This window comes from Brachionichthys hirsutus, chromosome 21, assembly GCF_040956055.1.
Source record: "Brachionichthys hirsutus isolate HB-005 chromosome 21, CSIRO-AGI_Bhir_v1, whole genome shotgun sequence".
Taxonomy (NCBI): domain Eukaryota; kingdom Metazoa; phylum Chordata; class Actinopteri; order Lophiiformes; family Brachionichthyidae; genus Brachionichthys; species Brachionichthys hirsutus.
In genome coordinates this window covers 5387965-5405871 of record NC_090917.1, presented here as the reverse complement: position 1 = coordinate 5405871, position 17907 = coordinate 5387965, and the positions used below count along the sequence as shown (strand labels likewise).

The 17907-nt window shown below is 43.7% G+C and overlaps 1 pseudogene; it reads right to left on the bottom strand.

The window, feature by feature from the left end:
- Nucleotides 1–14088, bottom strand: part of LOC137910434 (lysosomal dipeptide transporter MFSD1-like) — a 15995-nt pseudogene extending 1907 nt beyond the window's left edge.
- Between the last annotated feature and the right edge of the window lie 3819 nt (nt 14089–17907).

Sequence of the window (17907 nt, the reverse complement as noted above, 5' to 3'; positions counted from 1 at the left end):
CACTCACACTCACACCTACGGGCAATTTAGTGTCACCAATCAGCCTAGGCTGCATGTTTTTGGTGGTGGGAGGAAGCCGGAGAACCCGGAGAGAACCCACGCAGACACGGGGAGAACATGCAAACTCCTCACAGAATGGCCACAAGTCGGAGACGAACCCACGACCATCTCGCTGTGAGGCAACAGTGCTTACCAACCATGTTTGCTTTATTTATTTAGTTATCTCAAGGCACTTTACAGGTGCTGCAGCGAAATACAGAACCCATAACTATTTGAAGTTGAGAATTTCACAGAAACCAGACATTCAGCTTGTACATATAGGAATATTATTACTTACCCAGAGCGATATTTCTATCCAGCTGATAATTTTGAGTCCAGTAGCTACTAGCTTCACCTCTGCTAATGAGAGCTGGAGGTTGTGTGGTTGGTGCCGCGTGTGCATCTGTTTCGAAGCAGGATATTCAAATGCATTTTAATTCAATTCAGTCCTCGAGGATAACCCAGAAAGCACAGTGGCTTTCCTGTTCCTAAAGTCAACACAATCGCTCTTATCCTTGCCACATTCAGCCATGGGTAATTGGGTTTGAAGATGGATGCATGGATGATTCAAAGCATTTTTATTCCGTCCTGAGATTATTGGCGTCATCGCGCCATGTGTGTGTGTGTGTAGTAGAGACACTCTCCCCCTGATTGAGCTCGGCAAGTCAACGCTCTCCCTCTGTCTCACAATAACTGGGCCAAGTAATTGAAAAGTAATGTTTAAGAAGTGGTGAAACCTTATCTTCATTCCCTTGGAGTCTCTATGGCCAATGAGGTACAGTTTGTTTGCTTTTCTCTGTTAATTAGTGGATATGCGAATGCCACATGAAGCCAATCAAGCCTGTGTTTTTTAGAATTGTGCTTATTTGTTTCATGTGCATTTGTCATTTTATGTCAATTCTAATCCGTAAATTAATTTAAGTCTGTTATAGTTCTGACAGCATTGTTTGGGCATCATTTGACCTTATTGGGGTAAGCTCAAGACCGGTTGTCCAAATAAATGGCTGTTAAAACCTAACAACGATGTTGATCCTTGATTAAACTCTAAGGGAGTAACACCCGGAGCTAAGGTGGTAGTAGTTTTAATAGCAAAACTGTGACAGACCAAGGCAGGTGAGAACCCAAACGCACTACAGGAGAAGGCAAATCCTGATTGCAGGAAGAGGATTTGAGAAGAAGGGAGAAGTTGAATGGAAAAAAAACTGATCATCCTCAAGCTGCGACAGCACCAAACCCGAAACAAAACAACGATGGGCAGGTGCCAGAAAAATGGTAACTGAAATACACCGCCCATAGTAAAAAGGTACTAAAACAAACAGAGGGACAGGCTGGAGTCCAGAAAGCAAAAAGGAGAACACAAACGCACAGCCTAATAATAAAAATTGACTGAATCCCTAGCGGCTGGCTGGAGCTGAAAAAGGGTTAAATAATCATAACATTAACATTAATCTTCCAAATGTTACACAAAATACTTGCTGGCGAGCGAACTGGCAGGAACCAGATGGAGAGAATGGCAGGAATAACAGACACGTGGAGAAAATGCAAATTCTGGCAGCGACCAAACAGGAGAGCAATCAATGAAAGCGTAGGAATAGTAAAAACTTAGGTAAGTGAGGAGCCAGAGAGTCGATGTGTCTATACAAACAGAAGACAGGTCAACAAAACCAATCATTAGAATAATAAGAAAACAGAACCATGACAGATTATTTCCTTCCATTAAATATCGGAAGTAGACTGATCTCGTTTAATTCACAGCGTATGAGAGAGATATTTATAAACTCCTTAAGAATACGATGAATGCTGCTAACTTGTTTGGGTTTCATTTACATTCACTTTCTCCGTACAGACAGAATCGTGCCGTTTTCTTCCTCATTTTGCTGACTGGTCCTCTTGTTTGATTTGTTCAGGGTCCCACCCTGTAGAGCAAAGAATGCAACTCAACACATTGAACACCTGGCTGTACAGTCAGCGTGTGGGATGACTGACCTGTCTGTGGTCAACAATGTTAAGCAGCACTGAGGTGATGATGCAGCTGATGGTGTTGGCCAACATGAAGATCATCATCCCTTGCCAACGCCACAGTGGAATTATACTTTGACTGTCCAGAGAATGGTGAAGGTCAGCATGAATCTAATGTACTGCATCATGCACTGCAATCCCTCCTACCTACTTAGTTCCCAAAATCGTTCCAATAACCAGATTAGACACGCCAACTCCAATCATCTCCAAGGATACAGCCAGACCTAAGGCAGTTCCCAGAGTCGCCTGAGGTACCACGAGGGAAATTGATGGCCAGAAGCTCACCTGGAATACAGCACAGCTGGTTAGGTTTAGGACAAGTTCTGTGTTCCCTTCCGTCCCTATGTCCCTCTCTGGACAGCTGAGGATGGACTGATGTAGCATAACGAGACACGCCTGCTCCTCATTCAGTCCTTTCACAGACCCTGCTCTCTTTGACAGATTATGCATGCATCCATCCCCGTGATTGCAAGTATCGCGATTTTTTCCGGTGCTCCTGTTTTTGTTTGGCTATGTCTGTCCATCCTCTGCTTTGCATGTTCTTTTGCTTCATTTGTTTGCTTATAGGCTGTGTACTTTTACCGCCGCCGAGGATGTTATGTTTTCGCCTGCGTTGGTTTGCCTGTCTGTCTAAAGCAGGAGAACTCGCAACTAAAAAACGCAATCACCTGAATACCCAAACTTTGGAAGATTTATTGTAAAAAATAAATACCCTCCCTGCCTCAAGGACAAGTCCATTAGCATCCTCACATTGACAACACTTTCATTTTGATTTCCACATTTTATGACTACTTCCGGATGGCGCCTCCTACGGTCGCCCTGGTGCTCTCGTGCGTTCTGTGTTGTTTGTTTTTTCATGTTAATTGTGCGTCTGCGTGCTCTTACACCCGTGAAGAGCTTCTAAACTTTAGATCAACGACTCCCACGGACCTTTTGCCCGTTATTTTAGTTTCTGCTGCGGAATTAGTCCATGTTTTGGTGAAACGAGTGAGACGCAGGAGAAGAGGGAAGCGTGCCGGCGCGCTCGTCCGACTCCGCAGGCACGGATCTCGCACGCCCTTACCGGGAATATTCCTCTCCAACGTCCGCTCTCTCAGCAACAAGATGGACGAGCTGGCGCTGCTGATGAGGAGAAATAAGGACTTTTCATCCTCTTCTGTTTTGTGCTTTACGGAGACGTGGCTCAGCGCACAGATCCCGGACAGCGCGCTCCAGCTGGAGGATTTCTGCCTCCTGCACGCGGATCGTGACCCGCTGCTCTCCGGTAAGGCCAAAGGCGGCGGACTCTGCTTCTATATTAACAACGGCTGGTGCACCGACGTGACTGCGATCGCCCAACACTGTTCTCCTGCTCTGGAATATTTTTTCATTCATTGCAAACCATTCTACTCCCCGCGCGAGTTTGCTTCATTCATCCTGGCAGCTGTTTACATCCCGCCGGCCGCCGACGTGCACGAGGCTCAACGTGCACTCGCGGAAAAGATTTTATGTTTGGAGCGGACTTTCCCTGATTCTCTTCTTATTGTTCTTGGTGACTTTAACAAGGGAAATCTGAGCCAGGAACTTCCCAAATATAGACAGTTTATTAAATTCCCCACCAGAGAGGAGAACACGCTGGACCATTGCTACACGACGGTGAGCGGGGCCTATCGCGCTGTACCACGTGCTGCCCTCGGACTATCACACCACGTGGTCATCCACCTCATCCCAGCATACAGACAGAGACTGAAGCTTGCTAAACCAGTAGCAAGCACATCCAAGATCTGGACTGGTGAGGCTGTTGAGGAGCTCCGCTCGTGTTTGGAGACGACAGACTGGGACATATTTAGGGCTGCTACGGACAACCTGGATGAGTACACGGACACGGTGACCTCATGGATCAGCTACAATGAGGAGTGCATTGTACCAACGCGCACCAGGGTGAGTTACGCTAACGACAAGCCCTGCTTCACGCCGAAGCTCAGCCAGATCAGACGTGAGAAAGAGGCAGCACGCAGGAGACAGCTACAAGGAGGTGAAGTACAGGTTTAGCAGGGAGCTGAAGATGGCTAAATCAGTATATGTGCGCAGACTCCAGCAGCAGTTTGGAGGGGCCTGAGGGCCATTACCAACTACAAGCCCAAAGCCCCCCGAGCTCTGAACGACCTGCCGCTTGCCCAGCGCTTAAATATCCATTACTGCCGCTTTGACCAACCAGCCCCCCACACCCATCCGGACCCTCCAGTCACCCCCTCCTCCACCCACAACATGGAGGGCAAACCGCCAAATGCCTCCATAGACTCTCCCCCCACCCCAACTGTCCTCTGCATCCAGGAGCAGGATGTGCACAGACAGTTCACAAAGCTGAACCCCCGTAAAGCTGCGGGGCCGGACAATGTTTCCCCCTCCACCCTGAAACATTGTGCCTGTGAGCTGACTCCTGTCTTCACAGACATCTTTAACACCTCTCTGGAGTCCTGTCATGTGCCAGCCTGCTTCAAGTCCTCCACCACTGTCCCTGTCTCCAAGAAGCCAAGGACCACAGGACTTAATGACTACAGACCGATAGCGCTGACATCTGTAGTCATGAAGTCTTTTGAGCGCCTGAAGTCACAGCCCCACCGTCCCCCCTCGCCCTCACATACTCCCCGACCCCCATCTCCATCGTGGACTCTTTCCGCTTCCTGGGCACCACCATCACCCGGGACCTCAAGTGGGAGCCGACCATCAGCTCCCTCATCAAGAAGGCTCAGCAGAGGATGTACTTCCTGCGTCAGCTGAGGAAACTCAAGCTGCTACCCAGATGTTGGTGCAATTCTACACCTCCATCGTGGAGTCCGTCCTCACCACCTCCATCACCGTGTGGTACGCTGGCGCCACCACCAGGAACAGACACAGAGTGCAGCGCATTGTACGTGCTGCGGAGAAGGTGATCGGCTGCAAGCTGCCATCGCTCCAGGACCTGTATGTCTCCAGGACTCGGAGGCGTGCAGGTCGGATCACAGCCGACCCTTCCCACCCTGGACATGGACTCTTTGACCCTCTCCCCTCAAGCAGGAGGCTACGGTCCATCCGGACCAGAACCTCCCGCCACAAGAACAGCTTCTTTCCCTCAGCCGTAAGACTAATGAACACTTAATAATTTTGTCCCGGACTCCTGAATACAACTTGCACTGTTCCATTTGCACTGTGTGATTACGCTAGTTTACTGCTGCTAGTACACATCTGTGTAACCACTCCGGCTGCTGCTGATGTGTCTGTACTTGTATGGTTTTTGTATTTTGTCGTTAATGGTAGATGTAGCACGACTTCACCGAGAAACGTTCCTGGTCTGTGAACCCTCTGTTGAGCATATTTAATAGCATGTAGCAAATTCATGTTAATTAGCATATTGAGTGATGTCATGCTGCGTGTACCTGAGTTATCCTGAGCATGCGCAGTAGTAAATAAATCGTCTGAGTTTCGTTTCCCAGATGAGATACAGTGGAGTTGTGCTGTCCTTCTTTTCTCCGTGAATATTAAGTTAGAACCACTTGGTGATTGCCACACGCAAGAACTGCTGCAGGATGGCAAACGCTACAGGTTATGGGCCCAGTAATGCAAGCCAGAGATGGTTCAGACTTTTATTCGACGGCGACGAGAAAAGTTACGAGCTCTGGGAAACGCGGTTCTTGGCGCACATGGAGTTACGCGGCCTCAGAGGAGTTATCTCGGAAGACCCGGAGATAAGTGAGGAAGACGAAGCGGCTCTTGAGGAAGATGCGGCGAAGAACGGAGAGGCATATGCGGAGCTGGTGCAATGCCTGGACAACAAGAGCCTGTCGCTGATAATGAGGGACGCGAAGCGCGACGGGAGAAAAGCGCTGGAGATCCTCCGCGAGCATTACGCGGGAAAGGACAAACCCCGAGTCGTGAGTTTATACTGTGAACTTTCCTCGCTCCATAAAGCTAGCAACGAAACTGTCACTGACTATATCATCAGAGCAGAGACGATATTCACGTCATTGAGAAGAGCAGACGAGCGCATTAGTGACGGGCTGCAGATAGCCATGGTCGTTAAGGGGCTGCCCGACGCATACAAGCCGTTCGTCGTGCACATCACCCAGACCAATGACGCTGTAACGTTCGGCGAGTTTAAAACGAAACTGCGAAGTTATGAGAGCACTGAGAAATATGGGAAGAGCGACGTGAATGTTGAAGGAGACAATGTGATGAAGACTAGCGGGGCAGCAAGGCCACGAGGAAGAGGAAGAGGAAAGAAAACGGACCTCGCTGATGTCGAGTGTTACGCATGCGGTAAAAGGGGACACATGGCCGGATTATGTCCTGATGAATACCAGGCGAGGAGAGAGGAACGGAAATGGGACACGCCACAGCGAGGAAGGGGGCGCGGTCGAGGACGAGGACGGGACCAGGTGAAGAAAGCGGATGGAGAAATGGAGGCAGAGCCTGCTTCTTTCTGTTTCTTCAGGATGAGTGACTGTCCCACTCAAAGAGGAGACAAAAAGGGTCTCATGGTCGACTGCGGCGCCACAACACACATGATCAACGACGCCACGAAGTTCAAAACGGTGGACAAGAGCTTCAAACCCGAGGACCACATGATCGAGCTTGCTGACGGATCAAAGGTGAGCGGAATGGCAAAGATGAGGGGAGACGCTGAAGTCTGCTTGCTGGACAGCGAGGGACGACGCGTGACAACGAGGCTTAAGCAAGCGCTCTACATCCCATCGTTCCCGCAAAACATATTTTCTGTCAAAGCAGCAACAGCCAACGGAGCAGAGGTTCGCTTCAAGGACGGTGATGACTGGCTGGTCCACAAAGATGGCACCAAATTCAAGGTGGATGTGTATGGTAGGCTGTATTACCTTAGCACAGTAGAGGTTGGAAATGTTGATGAAGCGTGTGGTTGTCATGATATTCAGACGTGGCATAAAATACTTGGTCATTGCAATTTTGATGATGTGGCAAAATTAGAAAAGGTTGTTGAAGGGATGTCAATAAAAGGGAAACATGACAAGAACAACCAAAGCTGTGAAATATGCACACAGGGCAAGTTCACACAGAGTAGAAACAGAGAGGCAGACGCTAAAGCTACGACAGTACTAGAGCTAGTACACACAGACTTATGCGGCCCTATAGAACCAGCAGATAAAGATGGGTACAGATATGCAATATCATTTACTGATGATTACAGTGGGATGATTTTTCCATACTTTATTAAAGCAAAGAGTGACACGGCAAAAGCTACAGAAAAATTCATAGCAGATGTAGCTCCACACGGAAAGATAAAGTGCATAAGATCTGATAACGGTACAGAATTCACCGGGCAGGAGTTCCAGTCTTTACTGAGGAGGAACGGGATAAGGCACGAGACGAGTGCACCCTACTCACCTCATCAGAATGGAACTGCTGAAAGAGGCTGGAGAACCTTATTTGAGATGTCACGATGTATGCTATTGGAGAGCAGCCTCCCAAAGCAGCTCTGGACATATGCTGTACAGACAGCAGCTCAAATCCGGAACAGGTGCTACAGCAAGCGGCTGGAGCAAACACCTTACCGTGTTTTCACAGGAAAAACACCTAACCTGTCCAACATGAAAATATTCGGCTCTGAGTGCTACACATACAAGCAAGATAAAAAGAAGCTGGATTCCAGGTGTGATAAGGGAATTTTTATTGGCTATGATAAATACAGTCCGGCATATAATGTGTATTATCCTGAGACAGGAAAAGTCCTAAAACATAGGCTGGTAAAATTCATCACTAAAAGTAGTGCAGATAGCCACACTCAGACAGACTGTGACATGGGGGACGACCTGGAGCGTTATGGTAATACACCACAAGAGGTCGCCAACCAGGTTCAGCCTAAAGAGAGTACAGAGTCTAGTGTTGAGGTGACTGCTGAGGCAGGTCCGACCCAGACAGATAGTACTCAGGGAGAAAGGAGGTATCCTAAAAGGCAGAGAAAGGCTCCAGAATATTTAAAGGAGTACCAGTGTAGAGCTGAGTGTAATGATGACGAATGTGAAAATGTAGATTATTTCTACAGGGTGATTTATGACATGCCTAAAACATTTAAAGAGGCAATGGACTCTAAGAAGTCAAAAATGTGGGCTGATGCGATGAAAGAGGAGATGAACTCTTTAGCAGAGAATGACACTTTCACTCTGACCCCACTGCCAAGAGGCAAACGAGCAGTGGGAGGTCGCTGGGTATATGCAGTGAAAGAGAGCCCTGAAGGATCTGAGACTTTTAAAGCCAGATATGTCGCAAAAGGATACGGTCAAGTGGAAGGGATTGACTATGTTGAAACTTTTTCACCGACAGCCAACATGACCTCCGTCCGAGCGCTGATGCAGGTCGCTGTACAGGAGGACCTCACCTTGCATCAAATGGATGTAAAGACTGCTTACCTCCATGCTCCAATGGACTGTGAGGTATATATGGAGCAACCTGAAGGTTTTGAGGTAACATCAAAAACAGGAGAACACTTAGTGTGTAAACTCAACAAGTCACTATATGGCTTAAAACAGTCTGGGCGTAACTGGAACATGTTACTGCATGATCACCTTACAGAGAATGGTTTTGTACAAAATGATGCTGATCATTGTGTCTATAACAGAAAATCTGAGAACGAGAAAGTAATTCTGTTAGTGTGGGTGGATGACTTAATCATCGCGGCGAGTAACAACACCTTACTCAGTGATGTGAAAGACATGTTGAAGAGAAGGTTTAAGATGAAAGATATGGGTCCACTTAAACACTTTCTGGGAATTGACTTCAAACAGAGTGAGGGAGAGATCAAAATGACTCAAAAGAGACACATAGAGAAGATGTTAGCAAAGTTTGAAATGTCTGAATGCAAGCCGAGAGCCACCCCATGTGAACAGAAGTTAAACTTTGACAGTGAGGGTGAAGTAACTGACTCAACAGGATACAGAGAGGTTGTAGGTAGCTTGATATACATTATGACATGTACTCGACCTGACCTGAGCTGGATCGTTAGTAAGCTATCTCAACATCTAGCAGAGCCAAAGCAACAGCATTGGGCTGCAGCAAAACACGTGCTGAGGTACTTAAAGGGTACTATGGACCAAGAACTACACTATCAGAAAGGTGAGAAAAGCTCACAGCTTGAGGGATACAGTGATGCTGACTGGGCAGCTGACAAGGATGATAGGAGGAGCACATCTGGTTACTGTTTCAGCTTAAGTAAGAATGGTCCAGTTATATCCTGGAAGAGCAGGAAACAGCCAACAGTGGCGCTATCCACCTGTGAAGCTGAGTATATGGCGCTAGCAGCCGCTACTCAAGAGAGTATGTACCTTGTACAACTGCTTAAAGGGATGGATAGTAACCAGCATGTACCAGTCACAGTTTATGAAGACAACCAGGGAGCGATAGCTCTATCTAAGAACCCAGTCTGCAGACAGAGGAGCAAACACATAGATATAAAGTACCACTTTGTACGGTCTGCACACACAGAAGGGAAAATATCTATCGAGTACTGCCCTACTGCAAACATGGTTGCTGATGTCTTCACTAAGCCGGTGACAAAGGCTACGTTTGAGAAGTTCAAAGGGTATTTGTTTGGAGAATAAAGTGAACTGGCAGATGTAAATGTTTTGAAGTTTTGTAGAACACTGTCAGTATGCCAAAATGTTCATTTTGGAGTTATGTTTTGTTTTTTGTTTGCTGCTATAGAGAGCTATACACATGTATTTGAGTGGGAGTGTTGAGCATATTTAATAGCATGTAGCAAATTCATGTTAATTAGCATATTGAGTGATGTCATGCTGCGTGTACCTGAGTTATCCTGAGCATGCGCAGTAGTAAATAAATCGTCTGAGTTTCGTTTCCCAGATGAGATACAGTGGAGTTGTGCTGTCCTTCTTTTCTCCGTGAATATTAAGTTAGAACCACTTGGTGATTGCCACACGCAAGAACTGCTGCAGGATGGCAAACGCTACACCCTCACTGACAATGGCAATAAACTACTTCTGATTCTGATTCTTACAGTCATTGTTTATGACAAGTTAAGATTAATTACTGACCTTCAAAAAAGATATCAAATATACAGCATTTTAATTGGAAGACTATTTTTTTATTATTAAAAAACTGTTGACTGATTTTCTTTGTCTTTGTCTTTGTCTTACTCGGGTCCATGTTTGAACTCTGATTAAGGCAGTGGTTCTCAAATGGTGGGGCGCGACCCCCCATACAAGATTAAAGTGTAATTGCACATCCACTCCAGTAGTTGGCAGTGGCGCCCTGATTGTCAGAGTGCGCACAGGGAGTATTAGCAGAAGAAGAGTTGTTGTAAACAAACCCTCAAGAGACAGCGCAGATAATAATATTTTATTTATTTTATTCAAATATTTTCTATTGCAGACTAAAAAAAATAGTAATAAAGTTATTATTTGTTGTACTTATAGATATATAGAAGCACTGATTAATGTATTTTGACCCAACAGTCTTCATTAACACTTTTGATGAAAACGACAACATGTCTGATAACTATATATATTTACTGCTAGAGTACGTTGAGACTAAGGTTAATAAAATAATAACTATTTTTAGAGAGAACATGTGTTAGAAATTAAAATAGATCTCGACTCACATAGGCAAGAGAGAAGGTGATTCCCAGCCATATGGTGGAGACGAGAGGAGGGACGTAGGTGAATGCCAGGAGTGCAAAGACAGGCAGTGTGAGGACAGCACAGGACACAATGAAGATGCCCCGCAGACCCACGTAATCCTGCAGCCAACACAACAGAATGTCTGTTGTACAACATATCTGCATATTTGACATTACTTTCTGCAACTTCTGGACAGTTTAGAGACAGATCTGGGTTAGAGATACTCACTATGAGAATTCCCAAGAAGATTAAGAGTATCACTGAGCTGTCATAAACTGCACTGGCAGCATAAGATGCCTCCTTCTGACTGTAGTCACTGTACTTATCCTGAATGAATTTACTGGACAGGAAAATACACAATCATGTCAGTTTTGCAAAATGCTATAAGTGCTCATGTATATTGGATCATATCAATGCAATGGTTTTGTGATTTATTTCTGTTGCGGTTTAAAGTAAAATAGTCATTAAAAGATAATAAACCAGAATATTCTTTTTTGTTGTGAAACAAACTAAAACATCCAAATAAACACAGTGGTGTATTTCTTTCAATCTTGACCTATTGAAAGACCTATTGTATTGACACACCTACCTAGCATCTGCAATAAATGGGAAAATGCCATTGCAAAAGAACATGATGGTGAGAACCAGCAACCAGTATCTTAATGGGAGGAGCTTCACATCCTGAATTCTCTACACACAAACACACAGAAAGACAAATAATTAACTCCACAAACAATCACTTCCTGAGAAAGATGATGTCAGACACTGTTCATACCACTTTCCGGGACTCCTCTTCGATGGCACCGACAAGATGTTGCAGCTTCAACCTGAGATTGTCCAGTTTAATGACTATAATGGCAGCTACAAAGCTCAGCCCACATAACAATGCACCTGCAAAACAAAGGATCCTGAACTACATAGTATGAAGAGAAACTCTCTTTACACAATCATTATTCAGTGGCACCATAATCCTACCACCCCAGAGTGTCCACTGCATGTGATATTTCTCCTCAAAACTCTGGGTGAGGAAAAAGTTCAGGACTGAACCGAGGCGAGAGAAAGCCATGGTGATACCAAACGCCAAGGCTAGCTCCTTCCCTTTGAACCAGAAGGCTGTGATGCGGTTCTGAACAACTGATGAACATGCAAAGGAAAACATTTACTGAGGCGAGGTGACATGGCTAAGAGCCTGTATGAAATGACCTTACCGTATAGTGGTCCAAAGCCTGCTCCAAACAGGAGTCGGCCTGTGAGCATGAGGGGCAGCAGATAGGGAGTTCCTTTGAAGTGGGAGCCCAGTGCAAACAGTGATGAGCCCAAAACACACATAAAGGAGGACAGAAACACTCCAACTGCAGAAAGAACAGAGGGACAATCGATTATCCATCAGTTAGCATAAATTGGTTGTTGAGCAGATGAATAGATAATATACAGTATATGTAAACTTACAGCCGTTTCCGAATTTGTCAAGAAGGAATCCAAACACAGCCGACGCAATTGCAGTCCTAATAAGAGAACAGAATCAGATGTATTAGTATTAGAAGCTTCTCAAAATGTAGCCTTAACATGCTAATTGTCTGTGGATGTGGGGATGATCATGGAACTTTAGGATTAACTTTTTTTTCATTGATTGATTAGTTGATTAAATTGGCCAATCAAAGTAATCAACCCATGTTACAGATGACTAAAAATTTATGACTTTTCTAAGGACCCCAAATCACCAATTATAGTGTAGAAACATGGGAAAAGTGAGTTTTTCATAATATGTCCCCTTTAACCCTTTAGTCCCTGATGGTCTGAGCACACCCAATCGCCATTACGGCCGTGGCACCAGCACCTGCTGGTCAAAATCGGTCTCTGTGACCGGAGCACCAGTGGCGGTTCCCGGTAACGGTGGTGCATATATACCGTAAAACCGGGTAAAGACCACAGGACCGGTGTTTTGTGGAACAGAACATGTGATTACAGATAGAGAAACTCTTGAGATGAGATCTGAAGGGGTTAACGCCATTGGTCAGACACCCCAATGTTCAGACAACCGCTTATTCGGCTGGTGACCGTGCAACACTTTCTATCAATTCACGTTCTCAACAAATAGTGTCTGTAGCTAAACCCGGGCCGGACATTGATGAAGATGACTGCTTTTCTCAAGCCTTTAATAATACTCAGCCTTGAGAATTGGTTGTTTTTCCTCGTGAATCTCCAGAAGTACTATAAGAGCTTGTTCTCAATTCTAGCCAGCTGCTGGAACAAGTAGAAAAACCGAGAAAAACCACCATAATATGTCGTTTTCATGCATCTGTCAAACTTCCATTTGCAGTTTTGGGGTTTGTAATGACCCGAAACTGCCGAATATGAATGTAGAAAAAATTAAAAGTGACTTTTTGTTTTTTCATAATACGTCCCCTTTTAAGCAGCAGTTCAAAAACAACTTTTAGTATATTGATGAAAAGTCATAATCTAAATATCAGAGGCTGTGAAAAGAGTGATTTGTGTTGTGCAGTGTGTGGGTGTGTGTGTGTGTGTGAGCGAGAGAGATGGAGAGAGAGAGAACTTGCATCCATGATAAAACAGCATGAAGAAGATTGTACTGCTGAGGGCTCAAACCCAGTCCCAGCACACAGTCAACGGTCCCATTGATCACCGTTGTATTGGGACATGTCAAGTTCTGTCAGGTGAAAGGAAGCAAACTATAAAATGCAGAGCCACAAAGTTACCGACTTTGGAATTTTGACAGCAAACAGTTATGCCAACGTGCATTTATGAGAAGGAATCATTGAATAAGGACATTTTAAAGCTCCTGGTACCTCCTACTTACCCCTTGGAACTGATTCTGCAAAGCACTGGGGATGTCAAAGCAGAAGTAGGAGCCGAATGTCAGCAGACAGTTGAAGAACAGCACCACAAAGCGGTAATACGCTGAAATAGCAGATCAGTGCATGTAAACATACAAGCTCTCCTGTTCCACATTTTATATTCCATATATTACATGGGTTTCTAACGTGAATGTTGCCATCGAGTTTTGTGTTCCTCCGTTTTCCCCTCACTCGTCCGTCTCCCTCTCCTTTGATGGCAGTTCAGGCGCAGCTTATAGCGAGCTGACTGAACCTGCTCCTCGTCCACCAGTCATCAAGACCCTGCTTTCTACACGTGTTTGCAGTGTCGCTCCTCTCTCGTGTTCTCCCTACGTTGTCTGTTCCCGTTCAGTGACGTCAGCTCGCAAGTATTTAGGTTGTTCTCCATCAATTTTCTGATGTTGGCATGGACCTTGACAGTTTGTAATAGTGAGTTTTAGTTTTAGGCGGTGTAGTTTTGTTTGTTGTTGGTTAGTTGACGCCTGCACTTCGGCAAATCAAGTCCGTAACTTTGTAAACAATAATAACGTACCTTTCTCTACCAGTTGCACCATTGTTAGAGACAGTGGCTGGAAAGGAAAAGAACAATTTACATCCCACCTGTGAAAGATTCGCTGGTATTTAATGTCCCTTAATAAAGTTCACAGGGTATAAAACCCCATATAATGGTATCCAGGGTGGCTCTCTGTACCCACTCCTAGTACCCATTTCACCTGGGTACTGCTGAGGGACCCTTGAGAAACAGCAACAACTTAAGAGTCAAAGCCGGGACTTTTGTCCCAAAATACATACATCAGGAATTAGGCAGTAAATGAATTGTCACAGTATTCCTTGCTAATGATCAACAAATGAAATAAAATGATTATCTGCAGTCCTTCAAGAAAACTTAAATGAAGTCGGATCAGATTTTCTTTCTAATTTTTAGCATACCTAAAGCCGGATACTATAAAACTGTACAAAACATACACATTTAACACAGTCATGCAGAATGGAGTCAGCACCAAATACTTAATTTTAACATTAAAACCCCATTTACAGATTATAAATCAGTTACAAATACACTTCAACTCTGATTCACTTTTACTTTTCAGCATTTTACAAAAACAAATGTCTGCACAAAGCTCTTGCGGGCCACAAAAAATGACGTGGCGGGCCACATTGGCCCCCGGGCCTTGAGTTTGACACATATGCTTTAGAGTATAAAACACAGTCTGAATTAAGAGCAGACACCATCGTGTACAAAGTCATAGATAAATATCCTGCATGGGGGGGGGGCGTGCTCAAACAAATGTCGAGTGAGGAAAGAAGAAAGTAAACAAAATCAAATAAGATGGATACCAAGCCATATCAATGCAAGTTTAAAGAGATAGATCCCCAGAATTTTTTTTTTCACTTAAATCAAAATGGGTCTCCGTAACGCGTGACGGTGTTGTCTCCATGACGCGCGGTGGTTCCAACAGGAGGGCGCGTAGGAGTGTGGTGCGGTGTGCGCGCTCAATGAGCAGGGAAGCTGCGTGAAGCCGAGGATATCACGAGCCTCTGATTTTTTTTCTGGAATATTAATGAAACGTAAATTGGACGCACCCGCTTCGGTTTTCCAAGTCCTTAACTTTGCTCAGAAGATAAGAGTTCTGTTTTTCCAATTCATTGCTCTTTGTTTGAAAATCGAGTATTATATCGCCTTCGCCTTTGAAAAACATGAAGAGTTAAGCATACAGAGTAAACTGCAGATCATAATTTTAAACAATGAATACATGGCTGTGATGTGATAAAAAATACATATATATAAATACTGTGTTGGTTATTTATAAGAAACAACATTAGGTTATGCTGGCCATCCTCATATTGCAGATTATATTCTACATTTGTTTTGTCAATGTATTTATTTATTATATCACATAATATATATCACATAATTTCACAGACATTCAGCTTGTACATATAGAAAGATTATTACTTACCCAGAGCGATATTTCTATCCAGCTGATGATTTTAAGTGCAGTAGCTACGAGCTTCACCTCTGCTAATGAGAGCTGGAGGTTGTGTGGGTTGGTGCTGTGTGTGCATGTGTTTGGAAGCAGGATATTCAAATGATCTGGTAGCATTTTAATGGGAGTGCATGAGGAAGAACCCAGAAAGCACAGTGGCTTCATGGCTGTCCATAACATCTCTCTGATCTTTGCATCATTCATTCATGGGTGAATTTACTAAAACATGAAGAATCTCTGTACTGAATGACACAAAGTAAACATATCTCAGCATCATCTTTCTTTTCAGATATTCAGCTAGGATTGCATTTTAAAAAAAAGGTGATCAGCATTTTATTATAGTAAAATTCCCATAGTTAAGAGCAATTTTCCCTCTAATATTCATGTGTTTGAGCAAACACACAAACTCCCTGAGCAGACCCTCGGACAAATGTGAGCAACGTCATAATAATATATTTTAGGTTGAAGGCACTTTATATTTGAAAGCAAACCTCAAAGTGCACAATAGTATAAAAAAAACATAAAAACTAGAGATAAAATCAACAAAGAGAAAATTAACAAGCAAAGGAGGTACAATTTTTTTGTATACGGAGGAGGAAGGGTGTTAACTGTGGATGAGGAGTATATATATTTTTCTTTATATATGATAGTATTTTATAGTTTATTAATACATTTTTTGCTATAAACTGAATAATAGTTACAAAGAGGTAGGAATTGTTTTTAAGTATTCCACTTCTTCCGACTCCTTTTTCTATCTATGTGCTGCGTTTTATGTCTTTTGTTTATTTTATTTTATCAGTATTTCTTTCTTTTGTATGTACAAATACTTACGTATTTTTATACATGTTCGAAAATAAAATTCATTCATTCATTCATTCCTGTGGAACTCCTCGTCGTCAAAATACAGTATATGAACAAATTTGTCCTGTGTCCTTCTCACGTCTCCAACGGTTGGACACGTTGTCCAGGTGGACGTCCTATAAAACATCTGCCCCAGTCTCACCGTTTGTTCTTCTGTTTGCGCTCCATCTTTAACACTCGGTCTATCAGAATTCCGCAACTACTAGAGTGACCATAGCAGTCATTTGGACTGCTCGGATATTATAATTTGGACTATTGTTATAATGATCTAAGAAAAACATCAGGCCACTAAATGAAACTATAATGATGAGTGTTTTATTTATTTCATTGACACAACATAACTTCTCTGCAATGACGTATGCCAACTCCAACTGCAGCAATTATCTCTGTGGAAAACAAAACAAATGCATCCTGCTTTAAAAACAGGTTGGAGTCATCATTTGACCTTTAACAATGATAATTATTAACTATTATTAAAAGGATGAGAGGGTTGTCTTCCGGGAATGCTGGTGGTGTAGAGTGGCAAGGTGTGATGGAGATGGGATATGTGACGATTTACATCAGAACAAACAATTGTCGGCTGGAAACGCGTCTATGAGCCGTGCAACGCCAAACTAATAATATGGGCTTTCTAACAATTATGAACAACAGCCAACTGACGACACTCTGTTGTTGCAATGCCAATTTGCTTTGCTTATTTGCGTGATGCCGGATTTGAGATAAAAACGCTGTGCAATCCCGCACGATGCGGGACTGGTCACCGTCCATCAGAGTCTTCCTCACCAAGGCTCTGAAGCAAGGCTAAAGCCTCCATAACTTTCATTTTATTTCTACTTGTAATTTATTTTTTATTTATTATTATTTTGCATCAATTGAGTAATTTAATATTAGTTTTATTTGTATTGTTAAATGTCGATGATTTATGCACTAAGAACTTTCAAAGGAAACAAGACCGCAAGGGCTTTTTTGAAATGCTCCTTAGACAGGATGTTTGATTTGTACTGTAATACATGTTACTGTGTGGCTGTACTTGTACTCCAACATTCTATCTTATAAATATATTCATTCATTCATGAATTCTTCTCTTTTGGCTTTAGAGTGAAGCTATAACTTAGTTTTAGCTTCACAGAGCCTAAAACCAAATAGACAATAGCAAAGAGTGACATTATGACACGCCCTGTAAAACGCATGCAGTCAATCTGACTGCTATGGTCATTCGAGGCAGTAATAAAACAATGTTATAATAATATATACACACATTTAGGAAAAGTCAGGATCCCATTGGTACATAGTTTGTTTTTTTAAACCAAGTTATAACGTTGCAAATTTTGAAAGCAGTCAAAATGACTGTCTTGGTAGTTCTAGTGATAAAGAATCACGTCTCCTTTTCACTCTGGCGTGCTGAGATAACGCCACCGCCCGTTCGTCTTGTCATTATTATAAAGGGTTGACATCGGCAGCACGTCGCATCATAAGCGCGTCTTCCCTCCACATCGGCCACGCCGCTTTGTTCGCTCAAACACC